This window comes from Callospermophilus lateralis, chromosome 16, assembly GCF_048772815.1.
Source record: "Callospermophilus lateralis isolate mCalLat2 chromosome 16, mCalLat2.hap1, whole genome shotgun sequence".
In the NCBI taxonomy this organism is placed as follows: domain Eukaryota; kingdom Metazoa; phylum Chordata; class Mammalia; order Rodentia; family Sciuridae; genus Callospermophilus; species Callospermophilus lateralis.
In genome coordinates, this window is record NC_135320.1 from 34,314,077 (window position 1) to 34,339,918 (window position 25,842).

The 25,842-nt window shown below is 37.9% G+C and overlaps 1 protein-coding gene and 1 non-coding gene across 15 annotated transcripts in view; both read right to left on the reverse strand.

Moving 5' to 3' along the window:
* Stau2 (staufen double-stranded RNA binding protein 2) overlaps positions 1–25,842 on the reverse strand; it is a 311,629-nt gene that overhangs the window by 31,123 nt on the left and 254,664 nt on the right. The gene's annotated exons all lie outside the window — the stretch shown is intronic.
* Trnaa-agc (transfer RNA alanine (anticodon AGC)) lies at positions 23,292–23,363 on the reverse strand. Its single transcript has one exon. It is a non-coding gene; the product is annotated as a tRNA-Ala (tRNA).

Consider the following 25,842-nt stretch of genomic DNA (forward strand, 5'->3'; position numbering starts at 1 on the left):
GCATTCAACAGGAATTTCCAAAACATATTTCAAGAATACTTATCCTTGGCTCTCATCTTCATTTGCTCAATGCAGGCTCTGTCTCTGGAAGGGGCAGCTCCTATCAGGCATAGCTCCCTTTGACTCTTGAGGCCTCCTGCCTCCCCAGCCCAGCAGTGAATACACAATGGAGACCAGAGGACAGCTGCGGGAGGAATCTAGGGCAGTGCTTAATTGGATCGTTCTCCATCCATTAGGCCATACCTCCAGTCCGACACATCTCACTTCACCCTCATCCTCTACCCTGCAGTGGCTGCCAACCCCAACCCCAACTCAATTCAAGTTTTATATTTTGTCTTAAGATTCTCAATGCCTTAGCCTGAGGTACCTGACAAGTTCTGAGGCTGGCAAACAACTCATTCCCTTTGATGCTGTGGAGTAGTTGTTGACTCTGTATTTAACCAAACAAGAACCAAAAGAAAATGGGAAAAGTGTGTTGGGGCTGTTGTTATTCTTTTGAGTAAGGTAATTTGAGAGAGGTCATCTGTTCCACATTAGAAGAGAAACATGATTTGATAGCAAAATTGTGAAATTAATTCTTGTGGGGGGATCTTCATTCTTGTTTAACACATTTGCTAAATTACTACAGGGGATGAGAGAAGTTGTGAATGAGTTTCAGCACATTCAAAGGCATCCAGTATGGAGACTGATGTGAATAAGCCATCATGGTTAAGGAAAGCTAAATAATAATTACAAAGGGCTTTTGAGGAAAATGCTGAAGTGAAGGGATGATCTCTGTCTTCCATCAAGGCTCTAAGTATACTTCCATCCATGATCTTCAGACATAAGGCAGCTTGTAGATTCCCTTGGGGTTTAGGAGGTTTCAGCTTTGGTCACAACAGAAGCCTCAGTTGCTCCCAGGATGAGAGCCATGATTATTCAGTGCCAGGTTCTATACACAGCTTTATTTTTATATTTTTCAAACTGAGGTTTTAAGGAGCACTAGGATTGTCCTATTATCATCTTAGGATACGTTGGTCACACACCACTTTCAATGGCTTCTGAATTGCAACTCATTCCAAACAATTTAGCTGTTGACACTAGAACCAGCTTAGGTTTAAGAGACTATAATGTAGCAAGAAGCTTCAATTTTGGGGGTGTGCCACCCTCCCCTCCCCATAACTCTTTTCCTTTTTTCAGTTGAGCTAACCAAACATTCCTAGAGTAATTGGGTCCCAGATACTTTGATATGTCTCAGGGAGTTGGTGATTATATAGGCTATGGAGTTAGACCAATCTGAATTGGAATTTGGCTGGGAGACTTTGGCTAAGTTGCTTTTCCTCTCTGGGTCTCCTGAAATGACATAATGCATGTAAAGTATTTACCATAGGAATGGCTCTCACTATTGCACAGAGGCACAAACAGCTCATGGGGCTAGAGGGAAGAAAAACACTAAACAGGCCATTTCCTTATTTCCTGGCAAGTGCTAAAGGAGTAACACTTATTCCAGCTTTATTTTAGTAAGTAGGTAGGTGGAAGGTAAGCATCAGAAGAGGAATACAGGAATTGACATCTAATCACATCCTATTGACTAAACAGCTGAAGACATCCCTGTGGTTCAGAAGATAAATTACAAAATTCGTAGAGTTAAAACAAATATGGCAAATATGGGGTAACTCTGGGGGCTACACACCACATCTTCTATGTATTTGCAAATGCATCCATATGCTAAGGAGAGGTACCACTTCCATCACATCATGCTGGTATAGCCAACAAGGTCAACAGACTGCTTGGGCACAAGCATGGCAGCATGTGGGAGAAGGGTGGACGCTGTGGGAGGGAGAATGAGGTGGGAAGAAGCAGAAGTCTGGCAGCGATGTAGCCACAGGCTTTCACCCATCGTTGGAATGTAGGGGAACTCAAACTCAAGAGCCCGCAGGGATGGAACTGGACCAGTCTCCTAGAACTTCTTGCCTGGTGCTCCACCAGCCATGGCCACACCCGTTCTGTGGTTCTCAGCAGTTCTGCTGTGGCCTTTGCTTTATGTCAGTCCATTTTCCCTGCTTCATCCAGTTTCATCTCCTCCCGATTTTTTTTTCTCTCATTACTCCTCCATTTATAACAATTTTTTTTTGCCCACATATACCAGTAAATGACAAAGTATTTTAAATCTAACAAAAAAATCTGTAAATGTTTTTCCTTATTCCTCCTGCATCTATGAACTTCAAGACTCACCTACATGGTAGGAGGTTGGAATCTAAGTGTTTTTAGTCTAAGCCAGATTTATTATGAAATTTTATGATACTAGTATTTTAAAAATGTCCAATTTATTTGAGTGCAAATGGAGTATATACAAAAAAAACTGACCTGGTAGTAAAGACTATGGGATTGCAGACTGCATTGCCAGTAATGGTGAAGAAGTTGCCTCTGAAAATGTTTTGGCACGATATATAACAAACTCGAAGGCAGTCACGAGGCATTGGGAAGTTCCTTTTTCTTCCTTCCAGTTCCTGCCTTCCTGTCTACTCTGACCTGACCAGCATTTGCTGAGCTAAAATGGAGAAGTCTGATATACCTGGGGTTTGACTTCTGCCTGGCTGACATGGACAAGCTATTTAGTCATGATACTTACTAGAGAGTGATAAGAGAAATACTGTCTAGTTTTATCTTACTTTGTACATTACTAAAGCAATATGCCAATCTTAGAAAATGAAAATGGCCACAGACCTTTATGTATGGCAATATGCATGTGCTAGACTCTTACTGGTTCATTTTTAACTCTCTTCTAACTTGCCTTGAGCTGACGAAATGCAAATTAAAATGACTTTTATAACAATGCTGTATAAAAATTTGGATTCCTCATGTTTATTTCTTCTCATGAATGCCATTCTGAAGATTAAAAGGGCTTTGTGTGAATTTCTGAGGACTTTCTCATAACTATATTGCATTATAAGAAAATCCATTGAAAAACAAATCACCCTGATTATTATGTAAGTTCATGACACAAAACAAATGTTCACATTTCAGTTTTCTAGGTCTTTCTAAGCGGTGAAGGCCTTACTGTGATATTCTTACCATGCCTTTGGCAAAAGTTTACTTTTTGATTTGTAGTCCAAGATTTTAAGACTTACTTTTGTGGAAGTGTTTAGAAAAAGGAGTTGGGATATCTACTTCATTTGTGAAACTAACTTTTAAGAAGGTAATTTCCCTTGGTTCTGATTTACTCCATATCTGGGATGAATAAAAGTTTTGACTTTTGCAAAATGATTTCTGCTCAGCGAGTAGCTACAAAGGATGTAGCAAGAAATAAGGCAAGTACCTTAAGTCTCATGGATTGACTCTGGGCATTTTTCATTTTAACCTTACACAAAGGTTCACCAACCTGTATGTGTGTATAGAAGAGGAAATAGGCCTTCGTGGCTATGAAGTCAAGACTTCAAAGTGGAGCATCATGATCCTTTCCATTAAAGGCCAGATTTGCTATGAAATATCTTTAAGTCACCTATATATTTTTTTCCTTTTGAAAAGAGTTGGGTTTTTTAAGACCACACTTAACAAGTTGCCTGAACATTTGTTACAATTTCTGGCTTTTGGATGAAACTTTTCTGAGATGTTGCCTGAAGCAGAAGGCTCTGTTTTGTGTTTTTTTGTTTTGCTTTGTTTTGTCCATTTGCACACAAGCTCATAAGAAACAGGGTGACAGGCAGATTAGGCAGAACTGTTTTGAGAGGCTGTTCAAACTTCTAAGCTCACGTGAAGCTGTAAAGCTGTTTCTCAGAAGTCTCCATTTTCTCCTGGAATCCTCTCTGAATGAAGGTCCTTGGGCTGCTTACTGTTCTTTTAGAGGGTGACACCTATTCTCTATTCTCCTTCACTTTGCATATCATTTTTCAAGCTTTCTGGGAAGCGCTGTTACACTTCTATGAAGAGACTCCAACTGCCAATCTTGAAATATTCTTTGAAACCAGTAACACCAGGTGCTCTGTTCAAGAAGGAAGGAGGCAGCTCCGTATAATATACAATGCAACATTTGTTCCCAGCAGCATTGGATTCTCTCTCTCTCTCTCTCTCTCTCTCACACACACACACACACACACACACACACACACACACACGCACACACACACACAAACACACACACGCACATGCCACAAAACTGCTGCCTAAATAGCTCAATGTTTCTCTTGAAACACTAAGGGTTTCAGGAAACGAAAGGAAACTTTTAAAAACAAAGCATTAAAAAAAAAATGGAAACAGAAGAATCAAAGAAAACATGAAAAAAAAAAAAAAGGAACCCAAGTTGAACATGGCTTGTAATAACATACTTAGAAAGGAAGTCAGGAAGTTAAATGAAATCATATCATCAACCTGTAGATAAGAATGATCTCTTTCAGAATGATAAAAGATCTACTCTTTGTAAGGAATTTTAGAGGTGTGGATTTGTTTTTGTGACATCATGTCAAGAAGATACAGCTAAAATGAGATCATTGCTTGTTGGAGGATGCTACTATTTTCTCAGCATAATTTCTGAAAGAAACCCAAATCAGGGAAGTGTAAATATCAACATGATGCTTTCTACTCTTGCTAGAAAAATATTTATTTTCCTTTTGATTTTTTACACAGCCTTTCTCATCAAAGAGCAGAGACTCGCAAAAGAGAGAAGTCAGGTGGAAGAGAGAGGAGTCCACCCTGGCCACACGCATGGACAGCTGCGATCCCTTCCTTTCCCTGCAGCTGGGGCAGTGTGGCCAAACAGCACTGGGATATCCTTTTCCATTTTCAACACTTCAAAAAATACAATACACATCTCGGTTTCTTTTTGGTCATATATTTACTGTTTTCCAGCACATGTAATAATATTGTATTAAGTATTTAATGACCTTTTTAACCATAGTTTCCAATCATAAAATATAGCCTATCCTCCTTGCCTAACTTCTACATTTAGAAAGAATGTTTCTGACTAAAATGCATGCTAGTTCTATTATCTTTGTTAGTAGAATTATTGAAATGCCTTTAGTATTTTATTTCTTATTCATTTTTTTGAACCAATTATCTCTTTCAAACTAAGTTTGGGTAGCTACAAACCCCTTTTGGCTTTTGCAGGACAACATTTTAAAACTCCTTCTAACCTTCCCTAGGACTGACCACTTTGAGTTTATTGTGCCAACACTGTACAGCAGTAATTCTGTATATCCATCATAGCCTTGCTTGGTTGTGAACCTTGCAAACACATGTGCACACATATATGTATGTGTGTGTTTTGCTTAATTATACCACATGGGACCTGATATTCCCTTTCCCTTGTTGTTCACTTTCTTGCTGCCTACTTTTCATCCCTGCATTTGAAGGCAGTGAATGCTGTCACAGGGCTCTGCCTGAAGGGTCTCAACTTCATCTCAACCAAATCATCACACACTCGGTATGCATTCTTGCATTTTAGACTTTGCACACTTCTAGACTTCACAAACCTGATGAGCAATCTATTACTCTAAACCGAAATACCATCATCTGGTCTCATAACAATTTTTCTGGGTGTTTCAGACTCATGAAGTTACCAATCATCTTTATTAATTTCATGTTCTATTTATATATATATATATATATATATATATATATATATATATTTATTTATTTATTTTTTTTTTTTTTGGTGTTGAGGATTGAATCCAGGCCCTTGCACATACTGGGCAAGTGCTCTGCCACTGGATGACACCTCCAGCCCTCACATTCTTTTCATTTTAACATGGCTTGAAAACGTGTGCTCTTCCTCCTTTTCACTGAAGCTTTGAGTCTTCAAAAAAAATGATTTTGCTATTATATCCCTGGTCTTTGTAATAAAATTCCTCTAGAGGAGAGGTGAAAGGGCTTGAGCAACGCCTTTCTTCCCTCTGGCTTATTAGAGAGGATGAAGGTTTCAGGGCAGGATGAAAGAAATAATCCAGGAAGGAAGCCAGGAAGAAAAAGGGGGTGGAGGGAAACTTAAGCCAGTGTCAAGAGGTTGGTGAATGGAAGAATGTGACACAGAAAAGGGGGAAAAAAGAAGCCCCTTCGGTAAATCTCACCAGAGATTTCCTTGAAGGCCTCTTTCAAAGGCTCTCCTCCATGGAGCCACCCTGGCCTTCCCACCTCTCACTCCCTCCTCATCCATTCATCGTATCTGTTTCACTTGTTGCCCTGGCTAGCTTCTACTTTGTGTTATAGGTGCTGGGTGGCCTCTGGTAAGCCCTCTACTCATTCATCATGTCATCAAGGTGCCTTCCTGTTGCCAGGCATTTTGCTGGATGCCAGGGGTGAAGAGGTGACTGTGGTATGACCCGCCCTCCAGGCTCAGGCTGCCGACTATCACCCACAGCTCTGGCCCCTCCTATTATGCCCAAGTCTTCCTTATATACCTTTGCTCTGTTGGTGCTTTCCCTTGCCTGAATGGTCCCTCCTCTCCTTTTATCTTGTTTGTGTTTCAAGACTCAGGTATAAACTCCTCAAGAAGCCTCTTTTGAACTTCCAGATTGAGCTCCTATAGAATATATGCACTTTTCTTCTAGCATTTTCCATAAACTAAAACCTTCTGTTTGCAACTCTATCGCTGCCAATGGACTTGGGGTAGATGCCATGCCTTCTAATCTTTGTTTCTCCAAGCTCAAGAACTATGTCTGTTCTATGGTAGATACCCACTAAAAGTTAGTTGAATTAAAAATTGGTAGTACTCTAAATTCAGCACAGTACAGTGATACACGCATACCCATGTTTATAGCAGCGCAGTTCACAACAGCCAAATTATGAAATCAGTCCAGGTGTCAGACAACAGCTGAATGGATACAGAAAATGTGGTATATATATATATATACACAAAGGAGTATAAAAGTTATAAAAGAAGAATAAAATTATGTCATTTGCAGAAAAATGAATGGAAATGGAGGACTTGTTAAGAGAAACAAGCTAGATTAAGAAAGTCAAGGGTCATGATTTTTTTCATTTGTAGAAGATAGGGAGAAAAAAGGGATTTTCATAAAGAAAAAATAAAACCACTAGAGTAAAGGATGGAGATGAGGGTGGAGGAGAAGAGGAGAGAGAAAGGGGTTAAAAGGTATGGCAGAACAAAATTGACCAAATTATGTTATATGCATATATAAATATACCAAATGAATGCCACTATTTTGTATAGTTACAATGCACCAATTTAAAAAAAAGGAGTGAAAAAATTGATTAATTTTCCTCATAATGTCTCTCTATGGGTGGAGTGGGAAAGGTACGATTTGTGCCTCCCCCCTTTTTAAATATTTTTTTTAGTTGTAGTTGGACACAATACCTCTATTTTATTTATTTATTTTTATATGGTGCTGAGGATCGAACTCAGGGCTAGGTGAGTGCTCTACTGCTCAGCCACAACCTCAACCCTCATTTATCCCCCTTTACAGGTAGGAAAACAAAGGGATGGAGATGAATGACCTGTCCCTAAATTGAAATAATGGTAGGATTGCACAAAAAAGCCACACCTCCCACTCTCTCCTCCAAACTCAATAGACTTGCTATGATAAAAGGGTGTGCCCGTTTACTCTGACTCCTCTTAGGGAGAGAGTTTGGATGGAAGACAGAAAAGGTTTGGAAGGTAAGAAGACAATACAGACTTGGAAAGAGGCCTATTTGGCATAACATGGAAATGACTGAAACAACCACATACAGTAGTTGACAGAGACAGGCTGGGGCTAGTGCTGCTGCAGGGATTCTCCATGGTCAGCTCAAGGAAGGAAAGGAATGTTGGCTGAGGACAACAGGGTGAAAAATAGATTAGCAAGTGACTGCTTCTACTAGGGCAAGAACTCAAAAAAACATCTGAACAGAGGCATCTGGGAAGAGTCAGATTAAGGCTGCAATCAAAGCAAGGATGCTTGATGAACAAAACTGAAAACCAGAACAAATGGGAAGAAGTTGAGCATATTTTGAGTGAATTTTCAACTGATGTGACTTCTAAATATACAGATATATTATTATCTTTCTTTAAAGTTGACCAACAGGCAGCATCCAGAAGTGGGAGGAGCCTGGTTGCCTCATTTGAAACCACAAGTTCTGCTTTTATGAATAAAAAAAGGGGGATCTCAACAGAATAGAGGAAAGGAATCAAGAGGGAGAGAGGAGGGGAGAGTATGGGGGAGTATTAAGGAATGAAATCTACCAAATTATGCTGTCCATATATAAATATATCACAACAAATCCCACATATATATGTGTGTGTGTATATAAAGTCGTAATATATTAATTGAAATAATAATAATAAAACAAGGGAGACCAGCAGAGTAGAGCAAGCAGATCAGGGGAGGGAGGAAGTGATAAGATACTAGAAAAGAGATTGATCAAATTATGTTATGTGCATATATGAATATGGCATAATGAATCCCACTGCTATGTATAATTATAATGCAACAAAAAAATTTAAAATTAAAAAAAATCTTTAAAAACTTTTATTGCATTCTATATATGTGTTTTGTGTGTGTGTGTGTGTGTGTGTGTGTGTGTGTGTGTGTGTGTCTTCAGTCCTGCTTTTAGGCCTCTCAAAATATATAGGTTCTATGACTGGGCAAGCCACTTACCATTTCTGAACCTTAGTTTCTCCTTAAACAGTGAATATAATGCTTTCTGTTTACAAGGATGTTGTGAAGATCAACTCTCTTTTTCATTAATAAGTTCAAGTTTGTTTCCAAATCACTACATTTGGGGTTAGAGCAGGTTGTTAGTCCGTTTTTCAGCAGCTGCTAGGCAGATAGCCCCTATTGCGAGGTATTCTGGGAAAATCAGTACCAGTTTGGGTTTTATTTTTGTTTGGCCCGAAGGTAGAAGGGAGTTAGAAAATTTTGCATTAGTTAACTTAGGCCAAGTACTCCATATCCAGTAGCAACAGCATATGTGTAATAGACAGAAGGAAGGCAGCCTGAGACAAATATAGCTAAACAGTAGGTGTGGGGTGATGAATCTAATTAGGTAGTAAATTAAAATTAATAGAGATAGTGGCATGAAAAGGCCCCTAAGAGAAACCCCCACTAATTTCTAGCAATAATAATACACAGGCTGGTTTCCAGCAAAACTGAGTAGGAGGGTGAGTTACCTTGTGTTGTTGCTTGGAGTCTTCCTTTTGTATTATCTGTTGTCACCATTTTTTTCTTACTCCATCCTCCACCCCCAAACCCTCATGGTTTTCAGTTCCTCTAATTCAGTACTCCCGAATGCTATTTTAGGGTAGGCTCCATTTCCTAGGGTTTTCTTTATCTTTTCCCCAATAAGTTACTATTCTTGGTTATTACTTCTACAATTAAAGAAAAAAGGAAGGAAGGAAGAAAGAAATTCAAGCTAAGATCAGGGTGTATCAGTGTTCTCTTATAATACTTGTATTCCTATGATGCTGGAATGCAAAGTTCTGTGGCTGGTTATATGGGTATGTTTGTGGGTGCTGCTGTAGGACAGAGCCAGTGGGAGAGAGTTTATGAATTAGGGGACCTCACATGGAATTTGTCAGATGTCACATATCTACATTGTTTCAGCTAAGGGCTAACCCTCTTAACAAAATTCAGGAGTGGAGGTGCAGTAAGGGAATGCAGAATGGATTTGCCTTTAATCAGCAAGTGGTGTGATAGGACAGGGTGGTGGTGTACTAGAATTGGGTGGGGAAGGATAGATCTGTCAAAACACGAGAAGAAAACCTGATGTGCTAAGAAGAGATGACACTGGGTTTAAAATAAAGCTTCATAAAAAGCTATCCAGTTGGGCAACACCCAATCAAAATAGTGCTGCTAATGGACTAATTACTAGCACAGAGATATAACTGTGAATTATACACAAGAACAGAGGAGGAGGAGAGGGGAGAGGCAGAAAAGGATTGGGGGATGTCTATCAAAGGTAGATGAAAATTTGGCTTCACATCAGATGGATAAACCAGGCCAAAGTTCGAAAAAAATGTCTTTGCTGGCTTATCTTTCAGTAAAATATATGCTTTCTTTTGTCCTATGTGTTCAGCTATGAATGCATACGATTAGAAAACCATCAGTGAAAGCAAATATATAGATAAATTAGGGAATAATTACTCCTAATATAAAATAAAATTACAAGTTTTACAAAAAGATTCTCCTTGAGGTTTCTTTAAGTGCCATTTAGAATATTCTTCAGTATGTCAAAGATTTTCATAAAGTAAGGCCAGCTCACATATTAAGAGAGAAAAGATTTCAGTAGAGTTGGTTCGATATAAAGAAATTCCAAGAAACACACACTACTAATAGACAAAGGGAAGTAGAAAGATGCAGCCCACTTTCAGCTGTAATACGGGGTCATTTTAACAGCCATGTCAGTAAGCTCTCACTTCACCATGAAGAATTCATTAAGTAGAGAGCAAGTCAATAAAAATGAGCTTTATTAAAAAGAACTGGTATAATTAAAGGTATTGGTGAAAACTAGCTCAGTTATAAAGGGGAAATGAGTCAGCAGAGAATTTAAGAAATAAAAACATATACCACAGGATCTTCTCCCAATTTTAAATTATTTTGGAAAAAGAAATCTGGTATGCTACATAATTTGTAATAGCCAATGTGAATGCCAGCATGATGGAGGAAGAAAGTGCTTATATAAAACTGTCATTCTTCCAATAATGGTGAATTACAGTATTGACAGCGCTGGCAGCCCTAGGATGCTATCCACAAGGACAGTGGGAAAGCCCAGCTCATGGCTGCTGATGGGAGGAGGCGATTTTCATTAATACTGTTCTGTGTTACAGTCTAAATAAGAATATTTGATCTCTGGAATACTGAAAGCTGCACACTGGGGAAATATATTTAAGATGTGAGGATCTTAGATCAAATGATATTTCTGTGGGAGGGGGAGGGAATATGTAGGTTGATCACATGTTAGAGCATCTACACATCAAAGGACAGCAGAGTGGTTGTGCAATATGGCTTTTTAAAAGAATCGTTCTGTCCAAGTTCCTGTGGTCTTAGTCACCTGATTTGAATATGGTGCAAAAATCTACATGCCTCAAGACCAAGCAACACGTGTGCTTGGCATCTTTGCAGGCCTTGGATATATGGATGTGCAAGGAAGGCAGAGGAACTGTGAGTAACCAGCACCTTTCTCCCTGGGGAGCTTCAGCTCTGTGTGGTCTTGTGATCTGAACTCTGGCCTGGAACACAGAGAAATAGCTGAGGGATCTGATTAGCCTGTGATGCCACATGATAAGCCAGTGCCTGGACCAATACCTTCTAACAGAGTCCCATCAAAAGGATTAAGTGCTCACTAGCTAAGAAATAAAATTAAAAGGTGAATCTGTAGGTGCTCCAAGCACTAAAGAGCTTAGGACAGTATTCTACTGTCTGCCTCACCCTTGTGCCTAGGACATCAGGTTGCAAGACAGGGATGATAAAAAGAAGCATTGTAAGCTGAAGGGAGATGGAAGCAGTTTGGAAATTTCAGCTACAAAAGTCATAAATAATCCACCATCACATCAGTTAAAGGGGAAGGGGCTCTACAAATTGGAATATGATGTTTTCAATAAAACAATCTTTCTTGCCCACCTCAGAGTTGCTGAGATAAACAAATGAAATATTGTCTGCAAGAGTAATTTACGAACTTAAATCTTCTGATAATTTATTGTGGTATGTGGTCTAAAGAGTTAAAAAAAAAAAAAACTTGGAAGCATGTGGCGGGGGGAGTATCTGAAAATGGGTAGGCATTTATCCAGTCACTGGAGACGGCAGGCATTTTCCTCTTGAAATATCTGCCCACGCGCATCACAACTGCATATTTTAGGGAAGTAAAAGGAATATTTTATCCTATAAGAAGTAAATAAAAGTTAGTGACTGGATTTGGGGGATGACTTATTTCATGATCTGACTTCTGTCAACTCACTGTGTGTGATATGTCAGGAAAAAAAAACCAGGGAAAATCTGGTGCATCTGAGACTTAGTCTTACTTAAAGAATGAAATGACCTTTAGCACTCACCATTCACCATCTACTGCTCAAAAGCAAAAACAAACCACACTTTCCAACTCTAAGTAGGTTAAGGATCCTGTGTTTTGCAACTTTGTTTTGTGGCTTCTTACACAGAAGAGGTGTACTCTGTTCATTTAATGGGTATGTTTGTTGTGGGGAGAGAGACCAAGAAAAGATAGGCTGGCTTGAGCTTAAATTAATCCATGACTTTTGATATATATAAAATGAATTTCTACTCAACATTCTCACAGATGAGGGATCTGTATGCCAGAATAGTACAAAAGGCAACATTAGAACAAAAGTCTCCCCAGTGGATTAAATGGTATGTATATTCATCAAAAGATAGAAGAATGTACATAATATTATTCATAACAGCCAAAAAGTAGAAGCGATAAATGTAGGATAGTCACATAATGGAATATCATACATCCTTGAGAAGAATGATGTGTGGCTATGCTCAACACTATAGACAGAGAGAATATTGAACGAAAAAAACAAACACAAAACAGGATAATAAGATTCCACTTATGCAAAGTACAAAAATAAGCACAACTAAATTATGTTGTTAGAAGACAGAATAGTAATGATCCCTGGGGAGACAGCATGGTGGGGCAGGAGGCTGCTGGGATATTAGTGTGTCTCTTGATTAGGATATTGATTACACAGTTGTGTTCAGTTGGTGAAAATATATCAAATGTACACTTATGTACAATTTTCTGCATTACACTGCATTTCAGTGAGAATTTTTTTTTTAAAGTGGATTAGTCTGTAAGTTGATAGAATACAATTAGATTCACTTTGACTGATTCCCTGATACCAACTGTTCAAAACTTTCTAGTTCTCACAGATCAGGATGTAACTGATGAACAGAAACTCCATTTCTGAGACTTAGTAGCTAAGATACAGAGCATATAAATAAATGTTTTTACTCTTACTATAAATCATGGATTCAATAAATATATCTGTAAATTCATTGCATTTATAGAGACATGGATATTACTAATTCAACAGATGATATTTTGGTAATTTTTATTTTATTCCTTTTTTGAAGTGTCTTAAGAACTTTAGAAATTTCAAATCTCCTATATGGAAGAAATCTGGAAAAAATGAATCAAAACCATCTTTAAATTTATTTAAATTGACAAAGGATTTTCCCACTGATATGTGATGAGGGTCTCATTTAATATTAATTTAGAATCATAGAAGATCCCTTTGAAAAGATGAATGGATAAAGAACATGTGGTGCATATACACAATGGAGTTTTATTCAGCCATAAAGAAGAATGAAATTACATCATCTGCAAGAAAATGGATGGAACTTGAGAACATTATATTAAGTGAAATAAATCAAACTCAAAAGGTCAAGGGTTGTATGTTTTCTCTCACATGTGGAAGCTAGCAAGGAAAAGGGGGAAAAAAAGGTAGTGGGGGGCACCTCATGAAAATTGAAGGGAGATCAGTAGAATAGAGGAAAGGGACCAGAGGAAGGGATGGAGGGAGGGAGAGGAGAAATACTGGGGATGGTATTGGCCATGTTATATAGCTAAATTGTGTGCATGTACAAATATGTAATAACAAATTCTGCCACTATATATAACTATAATGCACCAATAAAAATATATGGAAAAATAGTAAATGACCATATAGTAAGCATATCCTTTGACCTGTTGGGTACCAGGTGTCTGATAATTTTGTTGATCAGTCACCTGGTACCCAACAGGTCAAAGGATATGCTTATGGCCATGAGATGTTCAAAAGCAGAATATGGACTAACATTAAGTTCCCTAACTACTTATCCAATCCATTTCATTCTAGCCTCTGGCATTCCTTTTACTGTTGATTCACAGAATTATGAACAAGTAAAAATAGATAATATGAAATTAAGTTATAATGTGATAACATTACAATTTTAATTCATTGTAATATTCATATATTCTAAAGAGCAGGACTAACAAATTATGTGTTCCTGAGTGATTATTAATTTTTGGAAATTAGCTAAGTTTAGAAACTCATATGTAAATAGTATCACTTAAAAAAATACTAATGCTTTTATATTGGAAATTACATTTACTGTGACCAATGGGGGCTGTGCGGCCTATTTTATTTTCTTATTCAAGAACATACATTGTCAGAATAGCACTGGATGACCAACCAGAATAGAATTCATCAGGCCCTTCCACATGTGTCTGAAAACATAGCTGAGACGGATTTGGTGTTACTACAGAGCAACTCACCTTGAGAACATTTGGCTATTTTTACCTGACAACATCCTTTGAAGGACTATTTACCTGCTGTGGGTCATTTCTCTGTGTAAATAGAAATAATCACCTGAAATTGAAACTGTTTACCCACGTCATTCTCTTTCCCTGGGAGTCATACAGCTTTAATTTGCTTACTACAAAATAAGATGGATTTGTTAGTTTTCATACAATTTATTTTCTGGTCATGTACTGTGGTTAACATCCTTTGACTTGGTATTATGACCCTTATTCAGATTATAAATATGTTTCATTTTTTATGACTGCATAACATTTATGATCTGATTCAGTACACTTCTAACAATAGGACATGAGATTAAACTAGACCTTAAAAAATGGCCATCAATGAAAACAGAAATAATAACATAAAATACTGAGGTAGATGGTAATGTCTGACTGCATTTCCATCCTAAGGTTCCCAGATGATGGGCTGTAGACTATACTTTGCTCTCAAGTCTGAAGAAATGGTTACCTCTCTCCTGCTATTGTACTCATGGATGCTCTGATGGCCAGAAGCCCAGTGGACATGTAAAGACAGATGCTCATAGCAGCATCCAATCTGAGAAGGGGCTTCTGAGTACTGTAGAGATTTTAGTAGAAAGATTAAATGCACACCTTTCCAATCCTAAACAAGTGCAGAGGCATGAGGTGACATTAAATCATTTAACAAACAAGATTGAGCACTGGCTCTCTTAATTTTAAATGAGACAATTCATGACAGGGACTTAGCATGGTCACCAGTATGTAACAAACACTTTATTTAAATATCACTAGGGTTACACCTCCTGCAGGAAGTAACATTAAAGCTGGCACTGGAAGGATTAACCTGCTAGAGGGGGTGTGGAATGTAGAGAGTAGGGACAAAGGAAAAGGAGAACAGTATTACCCTGGAACACTAAGAGGTTCAGAAGGGGGGGCATCAAATTACGGGGCTACGGAGATGAGCAGGGAGCAGAGCATGAGAAGCTCCATCATGCTCACTGCAGAGGTAAAAAATCCTAAAAAGCAAAGTTTTTCCCACTGTATTAGTTAGCTCTGAAATCACTTTTATTGGGTTTCTGCCAGCAGTTCTTTTTCAACAAAAGAGATCATAATAGAATAGGTTAAGACTGAATAGAAAAATGCAAAGTTTGTTTATACATATATACTTGTTGGGTGGTGATGTTAAATTTACTTCTTATTGTGAGTCACAGTCTAAAGAGCTTGCAGACTGCTTCATTGAAAGCATCAAAGCAGAGGAACGATAGGTCTTATGCTTTGGAAAATCAGTTTGGCTGTTGTGCAAAAAGGAAAGGAGGGTGACAGATCTGGGTACAGGAGGCACAGTTGCAACAGTCAGGTGAAAATGCTGATATTAAACTGGGCATGGGACTCATGAAGATGGACAGAATTTCTAGTGAGAGACACCAGGTTATTGGGGAGAACAAGATTAGAAGAAGGTGTCAGAAATGCAATCCAATTGTCTTAGTTTCTGCCTTAGACAACTGGACAGGTCTTACTGTCTCTAGACAAGGAATGCCAGAACAAAAGAAGGTTAGGGAACAGAAGATGATGATCAGATTAGGACACACTGAAATAGAAGTTGAAAATATAGAGAATGTGCTCAATTTGCATTACTTTCTCTATAGAGAAAATTCATTATAAATTGTTTATTGTTTGATAATAATAGTATTTAATTGTACTAATGTTAGAATACATAGGTGTATGTGTGTGTGAGCATGTGCAAGGAAATACAGTAAGCACATAAGGGATGTGCAAATGCCAAGAATTTGGAGACAAAGTTTTAAAAAGACATTCTAAAGCCAAGCCAATGCAAAGAAAAATCATTATTAGTAGAGCAAGGTTTATAAAGGCTAAAGACATATGTATGAGCATCTAGCACAACACCTGACAGATCATAGATGTTCAAAACAGTTACTTTTTCTTTCCCTCTATTTTCCTATACCTCATCAATAGATCTTAAGGTACAGCTATTTACATGGGTAATATGACAGGACACTTGACAGCCAGATTTACAAATAATGTTATGATTCATAAAACTGAGTATATTCTCCTGTATAAAGGCAAGAAGTTAATGGACAAATTCATGATACATCTCTAGTAAATGTACAGAAACTTAACATATGCATTTTGTGTATCTTGCCTCTGTCTCATTTTAAGCCTTTTCCTTAATTCCATCACCTAAAAATTTTAAAATACTCAAAATTTTAAAAAAAGTCCAAAGCCTATAGATAGGTAGATAGATGGTTGAAATTGATGGATGGCTGTATTTCTAATTATTAATCCAAGAACTATGAATTTGGGTAGCTGGGTCAGTTCCCTGAACCTTGTTTCTTTCTTTTTATAAAAGTGTTTATAATGAATTAAATTCAGATGTACAAATTGACAGAGAGTAGTGTAATGAAATTCCATGAACTCATGCTTCAGCTTCAACAACTGCCAACTCATGCTCTATCTCGTTTTATCTCTGCCCTCACCCATACCCCCAAATCCTGATTAATTCAAAGCAAATTCCAACTACTATATCATTTTATTATAAACGTTTTAGTATTAATATCCACAGGGTAAAAGCTCTTTTTAAAAAGACAACCACAGCTGGGCATAGCAGCACACACCTGTTTTCCCAGAGACTCTGGAAACTGAAGCAGGAGGATTCCAAGTTCAAGGCCAGCCTTAGCAACTAGTGAGACCCTGCCTCAAAATAAAAACACAAAGGAGTGGGAATGTTACCCAGTGGTAAAATACCCCTGGGTTCAATCCCCAGTACCAGAAAACAAAACAAAACAAAAAAAAACCATAACCCAGCCAGAGTGGTGGCACACACCTTTGGTTCCAGTGACTTTTTGAGGCTGAAGTAGGAGAATCTCAAATTCGAGGCCAGCCTAGGCAACTTAGAAAGACCTTTAAGATCTAAAAATAAGATAAAAAGGCTGGGGATGAAATGCAGTGGTAGAATAACCCTAGGTTCAACCCTACAATCTTTAGAACTGCTAAAAAAAAAAAATAAGCAGGGTATTTTTCAATAAGGATATACTTAAATATTATACATCCATTTAGACCTAAAAAGAACACCTTACTGTGCATAATTGAAATAAAACCTGAAACTTCAAAGTTTCTGAGACGTTTTATAACCATTACATCTCTCAAAATTCTTGAGGAAAAGACATTAAAATGAATGGCCAAGGAGGTGACTCAGGGGGTACAGCACTTGCCTAGCATGCTCACGTGGCTCATCCCTAGCACCGCAAAAACAAACAAACAAAGACTCCAGAAATAAAGCATTCAGCAGAGTTGCTGTGTCTTTGCTGGGCTCCAGTTTGCCTTCTGACTGGTTTGCTCATCTCCCACTGCTTCCTCCTCCATCTCATTGAACACAGAGGCTGAAGATTAGTCTTCTAAAACACAGATCCAACATGTCACATCTTGCTTCAAAGTTTTCCACTGATCCCCACTGTCTGCAGAAGAGTTGAAATATCTAAAAGTGGTGAGTGAGGATTAATACAATCTTCCCCAACTACTTTTTCAGTCTTGTGTCCCACGGTTCCTCCACCCCACTATCCTCAGTGCTCTGGCCGTGTTGGAATAGTCCCCTCCCCTTCCTCATGCCTCTGTGGTTTTGTTCACGTGGTTCCCTTCTTATGAAGCACAATACTTCTTCTTTATCCAATATATAAATGTGAGTTTGCAATGACGGGATGAAGACAGGGAATGAGGCATGCCCTTTGCTCTCAGGGAACTCATGACCTAATGGTAAACAGATAAGTAAACAAACAGGTATGGTAAGTAAAGACATATTACTGTGTTCCAGGTTTGGTGATGACACAGGGGGATTTTGTTGCGGATATGAGATTATTAGTCAATATTTGGAAATACAATGAACATAAAATATATGGAGAAAGGAAAGTTCAATCTAAGATTAAAAAATATTAAACATGTAGGATTAATAAATAGCCATAGGATGACTACATCCAAGAGATCAATTTGAAAGCATTTGCAGTTTATTACAGGTAAAGCCTGCAAGAGATTGTAATCACAAACTCAAATATACTTTAAGAAGGCTTTGTTACCAAATCAACACAAAATCTGTGGGAACCAAACTGCAAGTGTTGGCTGGCAAAGGGGGATGAGCAATTGGACTTACACATGACAAGAATGAAGCAATTACTTCTGATCAAGAACAAAACATACTAACAAGCATGATCAGAGAAGGAAGGAGTTCAGTGTGATGCTAAAATCATGCTATCAAATTTAACAGTAGACCATACTGGCTGCTGCATATACTCTGATGTCATTTAAATAATGAAAATGGTTTTAAACTCGGGGTATAAAAAGTATAATGCACACCAAAGAATGGTATTTTATTTAAAGTGCACGAGTACATGCGCACCCTCCCCCCCGCCCCCAGATATTTATGTGTTCCCACCTCCCAGGTTAAGGAACTGAACATTACTCGTAGTTTGGAAGTTCCCAGAACTCCCTCCCCAACTGTCTTTCACTCCCTTCCAATAAGCGGCAGATATTACCTTGCTTTTTGAGTAATTTTTCCTTATAATTTTGCCATCTAAAAAACACAGTTTTAGAAAATGAACTAGCATGAATTAGCAGTCTAATGAAGGAGCAATACTGCTCTTGACAGAGGGTAAGGAGAAGAGAGATAACAGGAGTCTAGTCTGATTCAGGTTCTTTAAGCATTTGCCAGAGCCTCTACTACAGAAGTTGGAGGGAGCTAAGAAACAGAGGCTTGGCAGTAGTGTTTGAGCTGTCTGTGGTGTGAACCAGGAACTGACATCCAACAGGTCTGTGGTTCAGGTGTGTGCTGCTCTAGTTTAATTTTTATTATAGTAAAATATCTGTAACATAAAACTTAACGCCCCACTTTTGTATCAGGAATTAAACCCAGGGGCACTCTATCACAGTCATGCCTTTTTATTTTGAAACAAGGTCTCATTAAATTGCCCAGGCTGGCTTGAACTTGGGATCCTCTTGCCTGTCTCTCAAGTAGCTGGGATTATAGGCATGCACCACCACACCCAGCCCATTTTAACCACTTTTAAAGTACGCAGCTCAATGGAATGAAGCACATTCACATTGTGTAGCCATCGCTACCATCCATCTCCAATTTTTTTTCGTCTTCCAACACTGAAGATCTGTATCCACTGAGCATTAACTCCCCATTCCTCCTCCCCCACATCCCATGGCAACCACTGCTCTATCTACTTTCTGTCTTTATCAAATTGACTACTCTAGAGACCTCATATAAATGGAAATACACAGTATTTGCTTTTTAATTTTTTTTTTAGGTGGACACAATATCTTTATTTTACATTTATGTGGTGCTGAGGATCGAACCCAGTGCCTTGTGCATGCTAGGTGAGCGCTCTACCACTAAGCCACAACCCCAGCCCCCACAGTATTTGCTTTTTAAAAAAACTTTTTTTTAGTTGTAGATGGACACAGTACCTTTATTTATTTATATGTGGTGCTGAGGATCGAACCCAGTGCCTCACAGGTGCAAGGCAAGCACTCTAACACAGAGCCACAACCCTAGCCCCAGTATTTGCTTTTTGTAATCTTTTTTCTTTTCACTTGGCAAAATGTTCACAAGGTTCATCCATGTTTTAAAATGCAGCAGAATTTCTTTCCTTTTTAAAAAAGGCTAAATAGAATTCCATTGTGTACATAAATCACATTTTGATTATCTATGCATCCATTGGTGAAGATGGGTATCCACCAATGGATGAATACACTTCTATTTTTTGGGTGTTGTGAATAACACTACTGGAAACATGGGTGTTCAGACATCTAAGTTCCTAACTTTAGGTCTTTGGGGTGTATAGTATACACAAAAATGGAATTGCTGGACTATAGTTCTATTTAAATCTTTTTTAGGAACTACCATATTTTCTGTTATTGATTTTTAATTTAATTCCAGTTTTGCAGAGAACATATTTGTATGATGAGAATTTTTGTAAACCTTTTGAGGCTTGTTTTGTGGCCTAGAATTTTATGATCTATAGATGAATGCCCCACATGGACTTGAAAACAATGTGCATGAAGTGCACATTGTTTGGAGGAGCATTCTCTACATATCAGTCAGGTCAAGCTGGTTGAGTGTGTGGAGTGTTCCATATCCTCACTGATTTTCTTCTACAAGTTCTCTCCATTATTAGGCAAATCTGACTGTAATAGTTAATCTGTCTATTTCTCTTTGCACTTCTATCAGTTTTTACTTTTTCTATTTTGAAGCTCTGTTTTAGGTACATAAGCATTTAAAACAGTGTTCTCTTGATTAATTGGTCCCTTCATTATTATGCAATGATTTTCTTTATCTCTGATAATATTCTTTGCTCTGAAGTCTACTCTCCTTCATATTAATATAAACAGTTCAGCTTTCTTTTGATTTTCCTTGAATATCTTTGAATGCAGATAATACCCATGTATAAAACAGATGATCATCTTTATGAAAAATCTGATGAAAAGCCTAACACTGATGCCCTAAGATGTTCTGAGTAGTTGAAATATCACCTCTAGAGCAGTACAGACTCCTTGGACCGCACTCAACATCACCTGAGTGTGGTAAGAAAAGTAAATTTTCAAGCTCTGCTTAAGATCTACTAAATCATATGATATATCAAGAACTATGTAATGTTTTGAACAACCAACAATAAAAATTAATTAAAAAAAAAAAAAAGATCTACTAAATCCCAGAAAACTGTCTCTAACAAGTACACCTGTGAATTCCGAGGCATGCTGAAGTTTGAGAGTCACTGCCTGCACTCCCTTACAACTTCTGATTCTACAATAAGTATTTGAATCAAAATAAAACCAAACAATACTTCTTTGGAGGGTGAACCAACCAAAACTCTCCCTAGTTAGAAAGGTATTTCTGCAATCCACATTTCTATGTTGTTGCCCTAAAGGCCAATTTTTGCATATGTTAATTATATATTAATACTTCTGATTAAATATAACAACAGATTAAATAATTGTACAAAGAACTAAAATTGGTTTTAAATAGAGCTATATTGCAGGACTACAGGGCAACACTCAACGCTTTGAATTTTCAGCTGTGGTTTTAAAGGTAGGAAATACTGCTTGTGGAAACATTATAATGAATTTTCACTGCATGTGACTAGTGAGTCTTGGGGATGAATCAGAGTTGGGTCTGACTCAAAAATTCCCTCCTTTTAAAACAACTCCGTAGGGCGGAACTTTTGTTTTCCTTTAGGTCTAGTACAGTAGGTGGGCGACTTTCTGAGTAAAGTTTTCCCACTGTGCCATTAGTCTGTGTATACATAGTCTTTTGAGTGCTATCCCAGGCAGGTGGGATTCTTTTTCCTTTTATTTAACTTTATTTTTATACCTGGGGAGCTTCTTTTGCAGCCTCTGGCCTATTGTTTTTTTAAAGCTCCTCTCAGGTATGGGCTGCACTTGGCTCCTCACACATATTAACTCATCTAATCCCCACTCTAGCCCCTCTGGGTGGGTATGACACGCCTTGTCACAGACAGCTGGAGTTAAGGGCCTCACTGCCAGGGAGTCTGCAAATGAGCTGGCAGATCAACTCCCTAATTCCAAGTCCCAGAAAACTCCCCCCAGGGCCACCCTAGCAACTGATTGTAACTTCAAAGAAATGATAAAGGGAAAAAGAAAAACTCAGGATCTTAAAAAAAACAAAAAACAAAAAACAACCAAAAACCGTTTTTTAAGTTGAAAATTATAACAGACATTCAACAGTAAACAAGTTAGTTTATTTCAGAACAGGACATGTTTCTAGGCATGAAAACAAAAATCCCAAACCAAACAACAACAACAACAAAAAAAAAACCAAGGGAGAAGAAAGCCTTGGCCGTGCACTCTGAGATAACTGCATGCAAACATGCACTCTGCCACAAAAACCTCATGTCAAAGATGCTACTCCCAGGCACAGCCCCTGATGTCACTTCAGTATGCTGCCTTCCATTTAACATAGACTACTTATCTGTATTTAAAACGAAGTTTTATAGCTGGGTGTGGTGGCGCATGCCTGTAATCCCAGCGACTTGGGAGGCTAAGATAGGAGGATCATGTTCAAAGTCAGCCTCAGCAATGGCAAGGGGCTTAGCAACTCAGTGAGACCCTGTCTCTAAATAAAATACAAAATAGGGCTGGGAATATGGCTCAATGGTTGAGTGCCCCTGCGTTCAATCCCTGGTGCCAAAAAACTAAAAAGAAGTTTTATCATCATCATCATCATTATTTGCCGTGCTGGGGACAGAACCGAGGGCTTTATGCATGCCAGGCAAGCCCTATACCACTAAGTGACACCCTAGCCTTCAAGTTTTATATTTAATAGGAGTCTTTTATTTGGGTCATTAATTGAGACATAGCAATAATTGCAAATTATAACATTTCATTTATATTTTATTAATCAAAACCCCTCATTTGCAGAATCATATTAAGAAATTAGAATCAAGAACGAAGTACTTATGCCAAGGTTCAGGTGTAAAGTATGGATGCTATTTAGCCAACTGAGACAGCTTCAAGGGTGGTTTTCTTGGCAAAGAATGGTAAACAGAGCTCCCATGCCTCTTATAATTTCCTTATATCAGAATCAAAAATAATATTTAGTATTTGCTTTATACCTTACACAAGAATTTTTTTAAAAGCCCATCCATCAGTGGTCAGTAAAAGAATGTAAAGCCTAAAACGAGATTCCTTGGAAGATAGAGTGGTTTGCACTTTCTGCCCTGGTCTCTTTTTCTAGTAAAAATGGATTTATAGTAAAAGTGTTTTCAACATGCTACAAACAGATTTAAAAGAATCATTTGGCTTAAAAGAATTTTAACAACATTAAAGAAGAGGAGGCTGTAAAAGGAAAACCAAAAAGCATGTGCACAAGAACATGAAAATGTCAGGAAAAAAACAAAAACCTCATAAATTGTCTACACAATCATGAGTAATTATTGACTTGGTTTGTTATAATTTCAGATTAATCCCTCTTAAAACATGTGATTTACATGTGACCATTTACACAGCTCTTATCTATGATTTCTTTTTTAAAAATGTTTATTTATTTTTTAGTTGTAGTTACACACAATATTTATATGTGGTGCTGCTGAGGATTGAACCCAGGGCCTCGCACATGCTAGGTGAGCGCTCTACCACTGAGCCACAACTCCAGCCCCTTATCTATGATTTTAAAAATGATCAGTTCAAAACTTAATGAATTTTCTTAATATTGAATTTTTTAAAAAAATTTTTAAGTTGTTGATGGACCTTTATTTTATTTATTTATATGTGGGGCTAAGAATCGAACCCAGTGCCTCACACAATGGGTTCTAGCACTGAGCCACGACCCCAGCCCTAATATTAAATTTTTAAACCTTTGAAATCTTATATTTCAGTACTGCTCTTTTAACATTTAAGCAAAGCTGCATGATCTAGGGAAAATTCTATCTCTTCTGATGATTAAATTTCAGTAATTGAACATAAAAACATTTGAAACTAGAAGGGCCATATAAATGAACTGTCAGCATATATTACAACATTACAATGTTGCTTAGGTAAGAAAATGCTCCTTGAAGAAGTTGGCACAATGAGAACCAATTGGAAAAACAGAGGAAGTAAGCAATCACTGAAATAATGAGCAGGAATTCCATTAAGGCTCCAGGCCAGGTATGCGAAGGAGGTGTGATAGACATGTAGGACTCCAAGATTAAACGTGTGGGACTGGACTTTGTGAAGGCCCTGCCCACATGCATCTAACAGAGCTATATTTGGTATCAGAGTTTGACTGAAGTGCTGTTTACAAAGACACTGCTCTTTGCTAGCTCTTTCCTTTTAAATGCTAAGGATTTTGTTTCAGCCACAGTGTCATCAAGGGAGCATGTTCACAAGGAGAAGAAAAATAGAGCCATGTCTGGAGTTAGTGTTACATTAAGACACGATTAGTGTTCACTTTTAGTGTCAACAACAATTTAAAAAGCTATATTTCATATAAAGACAGGGATGACAATGACCATGAGGTCATCAAGTCCCTATGCTTCTATCAGTAGGTTCCTTTGGAAACTGCTAATAAATGTAAGATTTTAGAAGCCAACATAATGACATGATATAAAAACAATTTTAAAAATTTGATATTTATGAGTATGGGAGTATGGAAGAAGGCGTTGTTCTGAAGCTGCTTCTAGAATTGCTACAGAGCACTGGAATCTAGTTCAAGTTAACATAACATCCTGGAGACATTATAAGCTAAGTATTGGTTCTGAGCATACAGTTATACAACAAATGATTATATAATGGATAGAGGTCAGCTCCATAGATTTGGATACAGTCTTTGAAACATTGTTTCTAGAAGAGAAATGAAGCACTGGAAATGTTGCAGAGTACAACCTAGTTAAGGAATGGCTTTTCATACATGAATTTCAATAAAGTAAGTATTAAGTACTGTTCTACCAACACACCCACCCCCCATTACCTACAATGTAAATGTGATAATCTTAGTTTGTAAGGTAGATATTAGTTCCACTATCCAATCCCTAAGTTATAGAAAAGGGTCTCATTTTCCTGTTGATGACTCCTGCTATATAATAAGAAATGAACCAACTTGCTACCAGCTGACTGTATAACCCTGAGAAATCACTCAACTCTCTACAGCAATCGCAAACTCAAACTGGGGCACGCTGGAGGTTAGATTAAATTACCTACAAAGTTTTCTCTAATAAATAAGGATTGACAACTGGCCATGACAGAAGTAAGAGAAATAAACTTAAGGTATTTACTTTTCCCATACCTTACTAATTACTTGGTAACTTTACATCATAATTATACTTGATCCTTCCAAGACCAAATTCAGATATACATATTCTAATCTCATAAGCAGCAGCAGAAAAAAAAAAAAGTGGTACTGCAGAGCACCGCCAGAACAGCCCTGATATTTGAATTCCATAATGCATTCCTCAGTTCCAGCAACCATTACAGGTAATTTTTTGAAAATGTTTTGTTTCCCTTATCCTTTTAAAGAACTACATCCCTACACTTTTAAAGTAAATCATTTGGTCAGACAGAGCAACTGGGGAAGCTGAGGAAGCTGAGCAGGAGGATGGCAAGTTCGAGACCAACCTCAGTAACTTAGAGAGACCCTGTCTTAAAACAAAAAAAAATAAAAATAAAAAAGAAACAGCTGGGAGTGTAGTTAAGTAGTACAGCACCCCTGGGTTAAATCCCTAATACCACAAAAATAAATGAATAAACAAACAAATACATACTCTAAATTATCATTCAGTTTAATATCACACATGAGCATCTTATCTCTCCTGACAGGTCCAATTCTGTGTACTTAAAAGATGGCACTCTGTCCGTCCAGGAGTTTACAATCCAATTGTCAAGTGGCATAGCATGACAAGGGCACAGTGCATAATACATGGAAGGTCAGTGAAGACAGAACTAAGAACCAGCTTTTAGCCCGCGACCTGCGCCAGCTTCATGAAAGAAGGTTCGAATCGTGAGAAACCGCTAGGGAGTTTTGAATTAAAGAGATAAGACTCTAATTACCTTTAAAACCAGCTCCAGGAATGGCTCCTCCTAGCTCCAGCCTCAAGCCACCAAATGTTTAGCAAGGTTTACTGAAGAGGCTAGCAAGTGAGAGAGAACACGGCA